Raw genomic sequence first — 16440 nt, forward strand, 5'->3', positions numbered from 1 at the left:
AGAAAGAAATTAAAATTAATAACGGCCAGAGGCCCATATACCATTCGGCCAGCACATAATCCTTGACAGGTAATATTGCAGTGTTGCATGTTTTGGCAAAACAGCTCCTGCGTTGTCCTGCAATCGGAGGGGACCACCGGGGCGTGGCCTAGATCCATGGAGTGAGGACGCACTTCTCTCGAGCTCCTGCCCCGATCCTGAGACCGATCCTTGAAAGAGTTTCCAATCTTTTCCGAGGTCGGAAATATTTATATGCCCAACTGCCTCATCCGATCCTGCACCACTTGAAGGTGAAATTCGTAAAAAACGGAGCCGGCAATACTTAAAACGCGACCTCCGCGCTCCAGCCCCCAGGAATCCAAGATGGCGGCCGCGACTCTGTCTTGAGCCCGCGGAGGGGGAGTGCCCGACAACCGGTGGGTACAGAGTCGCTGACCACCCGCGCTACTGTCGGTGCTCGGATATGTGCGCCCCCATCCCGGTGCCGAGACTACCGCAGGGCGCCTGCCACCAGGGGCGCCCCGCCACCGAGGGGCGAGGAGGAGAAGGCAGCGGCTGGGGGCCCGGGACGTTGCAGGCCCCTAAGTGAACAGTGAGTGCCGCGAGGGGTGATGCACAAACTCCAAGCCCCTTCGTGGAGGACCCCGCCGCCGGGATACACTCATCCTCGGCGGACAATTCGGTCTGCGGTGCTTTGACGCCTTGATCCCGCTCACGAGGAGCAACAGACAACTAGGGGAGACACAGAGTCGCTGACCACCGGCGCCCCCATCCCTGCGCCGAGCTCATCGAGGGGCATCTGCCGCCCAGTGCGCACCACCACTGTGAGGTGAGGAGGGGAGGGCGGAGGCCGTTGGCCCAGGCTGCGGCCTTCCAGGGACACTAGGCCCCTTCTTGGGACCCGGCGGCTGGTGAAAAAATCATCCTCGGCAGACGGTTCAGCTCTGTCCCGGCCAATCCAGACCACCACTGAACTTTGGCAGACGCCGGTGGGCCCCGCGGGCGGCGACCACACGATTTGGTGCAGACGACCCTACGGGACAGGAGTTCCCCAGGACACCCGGTTCTAGCCAAAAACACAACCCAATCCTACTTGCCCCGTGGCCGGGCCCACCACATGGCCTACCCACGCAGTGCAGCCGGAGGACAGAAACTCGCATAGACCAGGAGGGCCTGGCCCCAGCACAAAATATCACCCTGCACCAACGGCCAAGAGGGGCTTTACTCCTGCGAACACTCCCCCACCTCCTGCATGAATGATGCACACCTAATTGGGGAAAACCGCACAGCACCGAGAGGGTGGACTACCCTCGGTAATAACCCATAAGCCCTGGTGAAAGGGCGACTCACGGGGTTCCGAGGTTACTTCACGCCGACCCAGAGCCTTCAGCGGACGTCACACAGCATCCCACCAGAAACCCCCCTTAAAAAGAATGTCGCCTCCAAGACAAAAACCCAAACTCGTCACAATGGATTCCTTCACCTCAGTCAGACCAAGACAACAGATGCCACAGGAGACAAGTTCCGCCGAAGAACTTCCGACTCAGGCAATAGATCCCCGGGACTCCCAAATCCTGCAGGCGATAGCAGCCCTGAGAACATCCATGGAAGACAAGATTGGTGAAATAAAATCGGACATTCAATTGATGAGACAAGATGCGCGAAACCTAACCGACAGGATGGTCACGGCGGAAGCCTCCCTGCAGGACAACGTGGAGACCACACAGGAACTCAAAGCGAAGGTCAAAGAGCTGGAATCTACAGTAGCTCGACTGGAAACACGCTCAGAAGATGCGGAAGGCCGAGCCCGCCGCAACAATGTCCGGATACTAGGGATACCGGAGGATTCAGAGGGCCCTGACCCCACCGAATACATTGAATCGTTGTTCCTGCAAGAAATCGGGGCAGGCAAACTCACCCAAGGTTTTTCCGTGGAGAGAGCTCACCGATCCCTTCAAAAGCGCCCACCCCCCGGATCACATCCGAGACCAATAATAGCAAAAATCCTTAACTTTAGGGATCGGGAGGCCATATTGAGGTTCTCGAGGGAAGGTGGCGAGATTAGAAGAGGCGGGGCGTCAATAGTCATGTACCCCGATTACACCCCTGTGGTACAACGAGCAAGAAACTCTTTCATACCAGTGAAGGCCACTCTAAGGAAACTCAACCTTAAATACATGCTGCTATATCCAGCAAGACTCAAGGTGCTTCACAATGGGAATGCAATCTTTCTGGAAACCCCAGAGGCAGCAAATCTATGGTTTGAACACAACAACCTGGCAGAGGACGCGGAAGGAACGGCGAGAAGCAATAAACACCTGGGCAGGGCCAAAGACCACACGACAAGCTAAACGGCATATCAACCATGATTACAACCTCGGAATGAACTACATCGCCACACCAGGAAGGCGATGCAATCGGGCAGGAGCTCGAAGGGCCACATACAAAACTGGCGAAGACCCACCCCAACCGAAGCGGTGCAGGTAAAATGCCTGCACACCACCCGAGCCGGAAGACCTGGAGAGGACTGGAAGGCCCGGGGGCCCCCGAGCATCGAGTGTTTGTATCAACTGCTGGGGGCAGTTTACTGTTGTTCTTTTCTGTTGATCCATTCCATGGGATTGAAGTTGTTCGAGTTGGTAAATCTCCGAAGGCAATAACACAACTGGCGGGATGGGGGGCTTGCTTGAGGGCCGAGATGGGCTGGACCTTGCAAAACAGTGCCGAATCGACGAAACCAGATGTCGCCATCTGCACTGCTGTTAGAAAAGGGGGTTCCCTAAGCGTTTTGCGAAACCGAGATGGCCACGTACATTAGACTACTGACTTGGTATGTAAGAGGCCTGGGCACCTACCTCCGTAGGAACAGGATTAAATCCTACCTATGCAGAAAGAGAGTGGACATCGCCCTCCTACAAGAGACTCACTGCACCGCTGAAGCCGACGAGAAGCTCAGAGAACACTGGGGAGGGACAAGGCTACGGAGCCCCTTACTCGAAATTCGCCAGAGGAGTGTTCATCTGGTTCAGCCCCCAGGTACCATTCCTCCTACACAGGATGGTGAAAGACTGTCATGATCACTGCTTCCAAGGAGCCAGGACAAGCCCAACGTCCTTGGAAGCAGGCCCCTAACCTTAATCCTAGGCACCAGCGGGTCCCCACTGGGACCTTTTGGACCTTGTCCTTGCGCCGGTGGCACCAGGCTCATCAAAGCCATCGGTCCCGGCACTGGAAGCGCCGGGCTCATAATATTTATGAAGATGCTTGGGTGGACTTACCTGCAGCAGACCATGCTGCTTACTTACCAGTTACATAGGAATCCTCTGTGAGCCGGAACTACTTTCTTACCTGGGTGGGGCAAGCTCCACGCCCTGGATGCAACACTGGAACTCTTCTGGAACAGGAACTCTTTTCTTACCTAGGCGGGGCCGTGGAGGAAGACGCCTCATCACTCCAAGGCTATTTAAACCACACCCGATTGATGAAGCGTGCTTCGCGTTATTCTGCATCTGCAGCAGAACGCTCACCGAGTCTGTTCCAGCTTTTTTCTTTCAATCCTGTACCTGCAAGAACAATACTTACCATTCCAGTATCCAGTCTTCAGCAGCACCTGTAAAGACAAGAAGCAACAGGTTAGCACGGCAACCTTCACATGCAGCGCATTCCTTACCTGATCCATCGGCAGCGACCATTTCTTCACGCTGCACCTCCGCCTGTGGAGACAAAAGCATAGTTATTACTTACCGGCACTCCGCGAATTCCGGATGTTTTCAACGCTGCAACCCAGCATCTGAAAGACAAAAGAAGAGACATTAGACAGGTATTTACTTACGCCCATCGCGCTCGCCACAATAGAGCGTCTGCAAATACTCCGGCGTTTTCCAGCATCTCTTCAGCACAAACTCACAGCTGTAAAGGAAAAGAGACAGTTAGAGCGCTTGCATTTACTTACGCATTTCCAAGCGCTTCTTTCCAAGGCTCTGGCTCCAGCTCCGGCTCTCTTCACTCCATCTTCTATCACAAGAGCCCTGCAAAACAAATAGGAGAAAGCATTATACCGAGCCCTTCAATACTTACGTGCCCACGCACCTAAAGACTATAAGGACATAAAAGGTGTCCGGAAACTCACCGCTCGTGCAGTTAACAGCGGTAGCGATCCTCTGAAGTAAAGAGGGCTATGTTTCACCCAGTGAAGGAACTGGCAACGGCACCCTGCACCAGACGCAGATGGAGAGTCCAGCATTCACCTATCTAAGGTGAGCACGTTGACCTGGGGGCTCTACGGAGAAGCTAGGGAGAGAGAGAGAGAGAGAGAGAGAGAGAGAGAGAAGACACTCAACAGCCCAGATCATTAACCCCCATATATTCTTTCACCTGCAGAAATCTCACCCTTCGAGTTCGACACACAGTGCGAAGAGGCTCAGCCCCAGAAGCCAATCGAGTCCTGCACATCACTTTTCGAGTCACAGACACCTTCCTGCCTAGACCAGCACCTCAGGTGAGCGTTACAGAACGCGAAGCCCACCACAAAACTCCTACCCAGGCGCAATGGAAACCTCGGACACTGATCAATTGGCCCAATTGCTTGGGGAACTAAGAGCAGAAGTACATGCAGCTCGTCAGGAAACAAACTCTCTAAGAAGGAGCGAACAGAGGACCTCGCTAGGCAATTGCTACAAACGCAGGCAGGACAGACACCCTTGCCCGCTCCAGGAGGAAGTTATCCTTCAGCATCCTCAAATCCAGTGCAAATCAATCTACCCGGTAATGTGCCTTTGGCTCCACCCGAACGCTTTTCTGGTGACCCAAAGAAATTTGCAGTGTTTATTAACCAGTGCCGCCTACACTTCTTATGTCGCCCAGCTGCCTTCCCAACAGACCAGACCAAGGTGGCTTTCGTGCTTTCTTATCTCAGTGGCAGTGCCGCAGATTGGTCGATTCCTTTAGTCACTCAGGTTGATCCGGTCCATCATGATTTCCAGGCCTTCCAGTCCAGCATGGAGAAACTGTTCGCAAGACATGCACAAGGGCAGGCCTTGGACAATGAACTCCTTTCGTTACGACAGGGTAATCAAGATCTCTTGACTTATATTGCCTCATTCAACAGACTTATAGTGGAAACTCAATGGCCTGAGGATAAAAGAATAACGCTTTTCTACAGAGGCCTGCGTGGAGAGCTCAAGGATGTGTTAGCTCAAGTTGTGAATCCTCCACAAGAATGCTCGGACTATATTGACTTAGTTGTCCAATTGGACCACAGATTACAGAACAGGAAGGCTGATCGTTCCAAATTTGATACCCGAGTATTTTCTAAACCACAGACCTCTACTAAGGGAGCTGACACCGTGGAACCCATGCAAATAGGGGGCATGAAAGGACCTTTAACTCAAAAGGAGCGGGAAAGAAGAAGACAGCTGCAATTATGCCTCTATTGCGGAAACTCGGGGCACTTTCTTCGAGACTGCCCAGTGAAACCAGCTAAGAAGGCTGTAGGAGCCGCAGATACCTGTACCACAAATTCTGAGCAGGGAAACGACCTAGCCCGACAAGTGTAGAGGTCCTCTTGCCGAGCGTTAAAATCTGTCCCGTGACCTCGCATTTCGTGGTGCCTATGGTCCTCATTAGCCCAGAACGTCCGGATCGTTTGCATGCAATTGAAGCTTACATCGACAGCGGAGCAATCAGTAATTATGTGGACCGTGAAATGGTATCAAGGATGAATCTACCTCTTGTCCCTAAGGCAGTAAAAGACGTCATTACTACAGTAGATGGCACGGAGATGTCCTCTGGACCAGTAACGCACGCCACCCAAGAAGTGACGTTAGTGAGCCAAGATGGACACCGGGAGAAAATCGTGTTCGATGTGATCAAGGCCTCTCAGTTCCAGATCATTCTGGGAATGCCTTGGTTAGAGAAGCACAATCCTCAGATCGATTGGCGAGCAAAGACGGTTCAGTTTCCAGAATGTTTTACCACTTGTTATCCTCGGCCTGATGTTTCACTGGCAGCAATCTCTTCAGAGGTTCCCAAATTACCTCCCGAATACCAGGAATTCCAAGACGTCTTTCGGAAGCACCAAGCTAACACCCTGCCTCCTCATAGGTCTTACGACTGTCAAATAGATCTGATACCCGGAACAACTCCTCCTTGCAGTAGGATTTATGCCCTCACCGAGCCAGAGAATCTTCACCTCAGACAATATCTGGACCAATACCTAGCTAACGGGTTTATCCGTCCTTCAAAATCTCCTGCTTCCTAGGCTTTGTTCTTCGTTCCGAAAAAGGAAGGAGACCTTAGGACTTGCATTGATTACCGCGCCCTGAATCAAATCAACGTTAAAAACAGATACCCGTTACCTTTGATCCCTGAACTCCTGGACCAAGTCAAAGACGCATGTATATATACAAAGTTAGATCTCAGAGGAGCCTACCACTTGGTACGAATAAAAGAGGGCGATGAATGGAAGACAGCCTTCCGCACCAAGTATGGGCTATTCGAATATCAAGTTATGCCCTTTGGACTTTGTAACGCTCCTGCCGCCTTCCAGTATTTTATGAACAATGTCCTTAGAGAACTCATAGATGTGTGTGTTGTTGTCTACATTGATGACATCCTCGTCTATTCATCATCTGAAGAGGAACATCAGAAACACGTTAAAAAGGTCCTCGATAGATTGCGTCAACATAACCTTTTTGCTAAGCTTGAAAAATGCGTTTTCAACGTAACTGAAGTTGAGTTCCTGGGATTCATATTGTCACCTAACGGAGTCCATATGGATTCAAAGAAAGTTGATGCAATCATCAAGTGGCCATCGCCAACCTCTGTAAAAGGAGTTCAAAGCATGTTAGGCTTCGCTAACTTTTACAGCAGATTCATTCCTGAATTGTCTCGGATAGTCCAGCCCATCACCGCTCTGTTAAAGAAGAACAAACGTTTTGAGTGGTCTACTGAAGCAGAACAAGCTTTTCAGGACTTAAAAGCTAAATTCATTTCTGCACCTGTTCTAAAACATCCTCGCCCAGAACTCCCCTACATCGTGGAAACGGATGCTTCTAGTCTTGCTATGGGGGCAGTTTTATCACAAAGAGATCCGGTCACACACCAATTACATCCTGTAGCCTTTTGGTCCCGCAACTTTTCGGCTCCCGAGATCAACTATTCAATTACAGACAAGGAACTTTTAGCTATCAGATCGGCCTTTAAAGCCTGGCGGCATTATCTTTTGGGAGCCAGACACACAGTCACCGTAATGACTGATCACCGCAATTTACAATATCTGAAGAGGGCCAAAGCTCAGTCTTCCAGACAGCTTCACTGGGCTCTGTTTTTGGCTGAGTTTGACTTTATAATTACTTATCGACCAGGCAGTAAAAACGGAAAAGCAGATGCCCTCTCCCGGATGGGAATAGATGAACATTTAACCAATCCAGAACCAATACCCATAATCCCAGAGCAAAGGATTTTGGGTTTGTTCAGCGCTCAATCCTTTGAAGACATCAAGACTACAGTCAAATCACTCCTAACTCCGGCCGATTTGCAGGACTGGCAATTAAAGGGAAAAGAATTCTCAGTGGATCAAGACCTACCATATTTCCGAGGACGATTGTACTTGCCCTGTGAGAAAATACAAAAACAAGTAATCTCCTGTTATCACGACTCTCTAATGGAGGGTCTCCCTGGCATTACCAAAACCATGGAAAAGGTCAAAAGACATTTCTGGTGGCCATCATGGAAGAAGGATATTAGAGACTTTGTAATCTCCTGCGGTGTGTGTGCCCAGAATAAAAGTCAGGAGAAACCAGCCGGCCTCTTACACCCACTAGACATCCCTCCCTGTCCATGGCATACCCTGTCCATGGATTTCATCACGGACTTACCTCCATGCTCAGGGTATAATAACATTTTAGTAGTCGTGGATCTATTCTCCAAGATGGCTCACTTCATTCCCCTGAAGGGCCTACCTTCAGCTTCAGTATTGGCCTGAGAATTCTTAGAAAACATCGTTCGGTTACACGGTTTTCCCTCGGTTTTGGTCTCTGATAGGGGAAGTCAATTCATCTCCCACTTTTGGCGAAGTTGCTGTCGTTTAGCCCAAATTGATGTGAGACTTTCAACCAGTCACCATCCCCAAACTGACAGACAAACCGAGAGGACAAATCAGACTCTAGAGCAATATCTACGTTGCATGCTCCAACAAACTGAAAACCCTTGGAAGGACATTCTGTGGATGGCTGAATACGCTTATAACAATTCAACTCATTCTGGAACCGGGAAGACTCCCTTCTTCCTATTATACGGACATCATCCTAGAACCTCTAACCTGGATCCTCCCCAAGAATTCGAAACACCTGCTGTGGATCACTTGCACTCGGAGATCACTCGTGCTTTTAAGGAAGCCACTGCCCATCTGCAAGAGCTAAAGCTCAATTCAAAAAAGGAGCAGATCGACACCGTAAAGAGGCCCCTCACTACGCAGTAGGAGATCAGGTCTGGTTATCCACTAAGCACCTGCCTCTAAAAGGACCCCGCACCTTCATCCCGAGATACCTTGGACCCTATCTCATCTCTGCCATAGTTAATCCGGTGGCTGTCAAATTGGAATTACCTGCGCATATGAAAATACATCCAGTATTCCATGTCTCCTTACTAAAACCAGTACAGCCAGAAACCCGATTGACTGAACTCCCAGAACCTGTTTTAGTAGATGGAGAACTTGAATTCGAAGTAAAGAACATCCTAGACTCCAAAATCTCCAAATCTAAATTATATTATCTGGTTGATTGGAAAGGATACGGCCCCCAGGAAAGGTCTTGGGAACCCTCAGAATATGTCCACGCACCTCGTCTGGTCAAGAAATTCCATCTGAATCACCCCGACAAGCCAAAACCCCGGAGAAGACGCGCTTAGGAGGGGCCTTGAGGGGGGGTGCTGTCATGATCACTGCTTCCAAGGAGCCAGGACAAGCCCAACGTCCTTGGAAGCAGGCCCCTAACCTTAATCCTAGGCACCAGCCGGTCCCCACTGGGACCTTTTGGACCTTGTCCTGGCGCCGGTGGCACCAGGCTCATCAAAGCCATCGGTCCCGGCACTGGAAGCGCCGGGCTCATAATATTTATGAAGATGCTTGGGTGGACTTACCTGCAGCAGACCATGCTGCTTACTTACCAGTTACATAGGAATCCTCTGTGAGCCGGAACTACTTTCTTACCTGGGTGGGGCAAGCTCCACGCCCTGGATGCAACACTGGAACTCTTCTGGAACAGGAACTCTTTTCTTACCTAGGCGGGGCCGTGGAGGAAGACGCCTCATCACTCCAAGGCTATTTAAACCACACCCGATTGATGAAGCGTGCTTCGCGTTATTCTGCATTTGCAGCAGAACGCTCACCAAGTCTGTTCCAGCTTTCTTCTTCCGATCCTGTACCTGCAAGAACAATACTTACCATTCCAGTATCCAGTCTTCAGCAGCACCTGTAAAGACAAGAAGCAACAGGTTAGCACAGCAACCTTCACATGCAGCGCATTCCTTACCTGATCCATCGGCAGCGACCATTTCTTCACGCTGCACCTCCGCCTGTGGAGACAAAAGCATAGTTATTACTTACCGGCACTCCGCGAATTCCGGATGTTTTCAACGCTGCAACCCAGCATCTGAAAGACAAAAGAAGAGACATTAGACAGGTATTTACTTACGCCCATCGCGCTCGCCACAATAGAGCGCCTGCAAATACTCTGGCGTTTTCCAGCATCTCTTCAGCACGAACTCACAGCTGTAAAGGAAAAGAGACAGTTAGAGCGCTTGCATTTACTTACGCATTTCCAAGCGCTTCTTTCCAAGGCTCTGGCTCCAGCTTCGGCTCTCTTCACTCCATCTTCTATCACAAGAGCCCTGCAAAACAAATAGGAGAAAGCATTATACCGAGCCCTTCAATACTTACGTGCCCACGCACCTAAAGACTAAAAGGACATAAAAGGTGTCCGGAAACTCACCGCTCGTGCAGTTAACAGCGGTAGCGATCCTCTGAAGTTAAGAGGCCTACGTTTCACCCAGTGAAGGAACTGGCAACGGCACCCTGCACCAGACGCAGATGGAGAGTCCAGCATTCACCTATCTAAGGTGAGCACGTTGACCTGGGGGCTCTACGGAGAAGCTAGGGAGAGAGAGAGAGAGAGAGAGAAGGACACTCAACAGCCCAGATCATTAACCCCCAAATATTCTTTCACCTGCAGAAATCTCACCCTTCGAGTTCGACACACAGTGCGAAGAGGCTCAGCCCCAGAAGCCAATCGAGTCCTGCACATCACTTTTTGAGTCACAGACACCTTCCTGCCTAGACCAGCGCCTCCGTGGGAATCAGGTGAGCGTTACAAAGACCCAGTAGGTAGATATCTGATCATTTGGGGAACGGTAGAACAAAGAGAAATATGTATAGTAAACTCATACTTCCCCAACAACAATATCCCAGCCCATCTAAGGGTACTTAGCACCCAGATGTCACAATACCGGGACAGCTTCTTCTTGTGGGGAGGCGACTTCAACTGAGTCGACAATCCTGAATTAGACAGGTCTTATCCACCGGAAAATGGCTTCCCCGTCGCCACCTCATCCCTGAACGTCTTGACCAAGGAACTTGATCTGATTCATGCTTGGCGGGACCTTCACCCAGGCGAAAGGGCATACTCATACTACTCATCCCCACACAAACTTCACAAGAGGTTAGATTACTTTTTCAGAAGTAGAGAACATATGCCTCAGATAGGCAGTAGGCAGTACCTGGGGAGGACCATCTCTGACCACTCCCTGCTCCTTTTAGACTGGCAATACAACAGCCCCAGACCGCCCATTCCGATGTGGAGAATGTCCGCCGAGGCCCTGAAGGATCTGACCTTCAGAGAGGAGCTCCAGGAGTCCATAGAGAATTATGTAATGGAAAATGCAGGCAGTGTAGACCAGATAAGTACGCTATGGGACGCCCTAAAGGTGGTGATACAGGGAGAAGCAATTGCAAAGGCAGGGGGCATCAGGAGAACACTTCGGGAGGAACTGAATCAGAAAGAGTTGGCCGTGCAGCGGCTAGAGTCCACCCCTATCGACACACCCGGGAGGGAGGAGGAACTAAGTTCTCTCAATGAGGACTGCTCTAAAGCATGGGACAGACTGGCTAAGTTCGGCTTTAACGTCAGAACTAGCAGGACACATGCAGAGGCCGATAGGCCGGGTCGGCTCCTAGCATGGCTCTGTAAAAGAGAACACCCTAGGCACACAACTACAGCACTACAGGATGAACAAGGCACAGTACACAGAACCCAACAGAGCATAAACAACACCTTTCAGAGCTTTTACGCACAACTGTACGCCCACACACACAAAGTCCCACAAGACCAGATACTAGACACCCTGGAAGAAATCGGCCTGCCTAAATTGTCGCCGACACAGTCCGAAGCCCTAGACTCCGACATCACGCCTGAAGACACAACAGAGGCTATTACGTCTCTCGCCACTTGTAAGGCCCCAGGGTGCGACGGGCTCCCCCCAGAATTCTACAAGGCATATGAACCCACCCTGACACCCGTATTGCACCAGGTCTTCTCTGAGACATTCGAAACCGGTATCCTACCAGACAGCATGAGGGAAACCTTATTAGTCCCGATGCTCAAACCTAATAAACCCTCCGATAAATGCGACTCCTATCGTCCGCTTGCCATGCTTAACTATGATGTTAAAATATTAACGAAGATACTGGCTAAGCGACTATCTAGAGTGATAGGTGACATAGTACACGAAGACCAGAATGGTTTTGTACCTGGGCGTAACACGTCCCATAATTTACGCAGGCTTCAACACATCATAGCGGAGACCAATACAAGCGAAAAACAACTCGCATTACTGTCCCTGGATGCTATTAAAGCATTCGATTCCATTTATTGGGAGTGGCTGGTGGCGGTTTTGGAGGTTTTTGGAATTGGCCAACGATTTATCAGATGGGTATTGATCCTGTATAATGAACCAAGGGCCCGACTAAAATCTGGGAAGTATGTGTCAGATGTGTGGGATATTCGCAGGGGCACCAGGCAGGGCTGCCCACTCTCCCCCATGCTCTACATCCTGGGCCTTGAACACATCGCAATCTTCCTCAGGCATCAATTTTTCGATGCAGGAATCGGGCTGGGCGGGATAGATCACATTGTCTCACTGTATGCAGACGATGTACTGATATATGTCAACAACCCCCACCTCAATGTTCCAACCATTCTAGAGGTCCTTGACAACTACGCCAAAGTCTCAGGCATACAATTTAGCAAGACGAAATCCTGCATGTTTCCATTAGCAGCCCTGAGAAATAAAACCGCAGAAGAGCTTCCTGAATCCTTCCGTTACCTTGGGATCCAAATAATGCACACCCCAGAACAGATGCACACACAAAACACCAGAGCTGCGATACCCAAACTGCGCAAGTCCATAGCTTTCTGGACTAAGCTCCCACTGTACATGCTGGGTAGGGCCTCTATAGCCAAGATGATCATCCTACCAAGATTCCTGTACGGGTTCCAGAATGTGCAATTCTATATCACCAAACCCTTCTTCCAGCTTCTGGACACAATACTTAGGGCGTTTCTATGGGGGAGGGGCAGACATAGGGTGGCACTGTCTACCTTAGTACTACCACACAGGCAGGGAGGGATCCAATTACCGAGCCTCGAGAGGTACTACCTTGCAGCCCAGTTAAGCCATGTAACCAAATGGTTAGCAGACGGGACTACTTCAGAGACCCCCCTGCTGCAGGCCATGATCTCCCCAATCCGTCTGAAGGAATTGATCTGGGCCCCACAGACTTTGCTACATGATCTGCCTTTTCTGGCAACTCTGGGCAGGAAAATATGGCGTAGAACCGAGACGATACTGCACTGGAAGCAACCATACTTCCAAGAAGTACCAATACTCTCGGGACTCGATAAGTCTGTCACCACCCTTTACACTATCAGGCTCTGGGAAGACAAAGGTGTATATACTTGGGGCGATCTATACTCCGAAGGCATATTCAGGGACTTCAACGAGTTGCAGGAGGGAGAGGGCATTCACTCTGGCCAATCCTGTGGTCTGCAAGATAGCACGCGCGAAATGGGACACCTGGCCAGAGGTAACCCCCTTTCTGACACTACTATACATCCTGAGCGAGGGGGGAAGGGCAATATCCCAAATCTGCAGTCTTCTCACCGACAACCCCAATCCCCGCAGTGAGGCACTAAAGATCCGCTGGGAATCAGATATGGGGCAAGAGCTGTCCGAGGTAGAATGGAGTAGAGCGTTGTCCTTTCCGAAAGAGGTCTCTAGAAACCAGTGATTTCGACTAATCCAATTAAATATACTTTACCGCACATACTTAACCCCAAGCAGGATTGCGAAGTTCAATAAAACCGCTCAGACACAGTGCACCTGGTGTGGGACAGAGGGAGCAGATCTAGTCCACATGTTATGGAACTGCACCAAAACACGTAGCCTCTGGTCAATGGTGAAAAAAACCTGCGAAGATGCGGAAGTCACTAGGTATAAATGGACCCCAGCTGAATGCCTCCTAGGCTGCTACCCCAGATTGGCCAAACTCAAATATGTGGTTAAGCTGATGGACTTGCTATGCATAACAGCCAAGAGGACTATCGCCATGGCATGGAAACGGCCGGCAGGGCCGAATCATAGAGCATGGTGCAAAGAATTCGAAAGATGGGTGACTGCCGAAACAAGAGCTTGGGAGGACAGTGTGGCCAGATCCACGGACGAGTCGAGCATGGCCCTTGCTGCATGGAAAGACACCATGTCCAAACTGTTCCATTCCTCTGATGATAAGCCCCCCTGAACATCTCCCCGGCCCTATCATAGGACCTTAAGGTTGACTAGAACACTCGATACCTGACCCCCCCCATCATCATCATTCTTGGAAAGCCCAAACCCACGCCCGTGGCGCCCAGCCACTCCCCCCGCTTGCGACCCAATCAACCATCGCTTGCCCTCGGACCGGAGATAGTTAATGTTTGATGTTTTTGTTATGTAAATGTTGTTGTTCATTTGTCCGTTGACCACGTTGGTCAACCTGAATAGTGATTGTAACTAGAAATGCCAATAAACAAATTTTAAAAGAAATCGGAGGGGACCACCATGAGGATTTTTTTTTTGTATGTTTGTTTGGACACACACAGAGAGAATGTGCCGTGGGTCTGACGACACTCGCTGGCACTGACATCTTTTGTGAAAAGCAAACACATGAAAGCAGGGTGTGTAGGCAAAGTTAGAAAGACGATTTGCGTGGCCGTAGAAGAAGAGTGGTACCTACAAAACACAGAGCAAGGCAGTGGGTGAACATCCAACGCTATTCAATAACACACAGTAGTTCACCCAATGGTCCATGACCGGGCCACCTAGGGCCTGGACAAGGCAGACCCTTGTCCTTTACGCTGCCACTGATAATGGCTGCTTAAATGTATTCTTATTCCTCTTTGTTCGCAAATACCTTGCACCTTACTGCCCGTGTCATCCCTTCCACATCCCAACAGACGGATGGTGGAGCAATCATTACAAGATTATCATAAGGGGTGTGTTTTCGCTGATTGTTATCTGGGATGACCGCTATGGCCCTGTATGTCCATTTGTGTTTCCGGCAATAAGAAGCAACCGGCAAAACGTTATGATGTAAGGCATCACAGAGACAACAGCTGTCCCCTTTCCAAACTTACAAAGAAAGTGTGTTCTCCCACACGAACCACCAAGGACCATAAATTCATCCTTTTGCTACTTTGCCAGACGACAAAAGAAGTACAGAAAAGCACAGATGGCATTCTATGCTGCAATTTACCTGCAAAATGAAAAAAGCTGTAGTTTCAGGCAGTTTACACTTTCTTGTGAACATTCTAAGAAAAAAAAAAACACTTGCAACAGTGCACAGTGTTGTTCGTAAATCATTCAAATATTCTCTGAGCAACTACTGTGTACAACAAGACCGTGACTGTACGCTCTGTGTGCGCATGTCTGCTTAGCTTCTGTTTATGTTCCTGTTTATCAGACCTAGCTCCTCACGTGACACATTGGGCTACGCTGGGCACGCACGTTATGAGAATACCTGGAGTGCACGGTTTGAGCAACTACTGTCAGCTATGGAGGCGAGTGTTGTGATGTTGTGCTGCGCCCTCACGTTAAGTTAGTGCAAGCGATGCACACATAACAATATCGCAGAATGGCAAAGCCGAGTGTGTTCTTTGCGCATCTCAAAAAGTACACAAAAAAAAGTTAATAGTGAGATGGCCAACCGTCCTGTATTTTGTGGGATTTACCTGCAATAGTTTTGTACAGGGATTTGCTGGCATTCTCTGCAGACCTGTAAACATGGCGAATTTGCCTTCACCTCCTACCCCAGTAAAACCTTTTGTGCCTTGAGCTCACACTTCTGTGTGATAATTGAACACCAGCGCAGAAAGGCGGTAGGGGAAGTCTCTGAGGATTTGCGGCAATTTGAAGATGTTTCTCTGTGTAAACAGAGCACTGCAACGGCAGCAGAAAAACATTAATAGAGGGGCCAGAGGGTGATATTAGCAAGGACGGTTCTCCCTTAAGAAATGTGCACTCGGAGAAATTACAAGCGGCAGTGCAGCATCTTGTCTGTCAATTAAGACTGTAATTTTCAGAGTGAAGTGTACATTTTTTCTCCCACAGTAGTGTGTCTAGTACTGCTCTACCTTCCATGCTGGATGGGGGAGAAAAGAATAACAGCATACTGACTTTGCTGAACATATTTCTATGTCCACTTATATAGTGCAAGGTTATGTCATTGTGAAATGCTCCTTTTCTAGTAATGGGATATGGTTTCTTTCCAAAGCATTTCTATAAGGAAAACATTTCATACATACGTATGTGAAGTAGACCTTCAATTATGTGGGTAGCTGCATACATTATCCATATTTTAAATGTGTGATGCTAAGGAAGTCGCTTCATGTCGCAATATCTTACTTCATTCCCTAAGCAAAGGGTGCGATCAGGGGCAAACCATAGCAAACGCAACTGGTGGCATGTCACTCCATAAAGGCCAACAAGTGTAATGAAGTACACCACATGCAATTCCACACATTTCAGGTCACCTCTAGTGCTCTACCAAGTCTATAATGTCCTCCACAACCATTCATTAATAGTGACCACCCTAGGAGAGATGCATATTTGAAAGGGTGTATGATGGAGCAACGTATGGTTATAACAACTTACCCAAACGAGTAAAGGAAAATAAAATGCACTCCATAAACATATTGGTGGACTCCATATACCAGTATCACAGTGTTCACATGCATGGCTGCATTACGTTGCAGTGGGTGTGGCTGGCCAAGGCCTAGCCTCTTGGGTGCATGCAGATGCCTTGCACCCAAGAGGCTAAGGCTTGGCGACAACCACCGCAATGCAATGCAG

This window comes from Ambystoma mexicanum, chromosome 4q (genome assembly GCF_040938575.1).
Source record: "Ambystoma mexicanum isolate Mex_15411 chromosome 4q, UKY_AmexF1_1, whole genome shotgun sequence".
NCBI classification, from domain to species: domain Eukaryota; kingdom Metazoa; phylum Chordata; class Amphibia; order Caudata; family Ambystomatidae; genus Ambystoma; species Ambystoma mexicanum.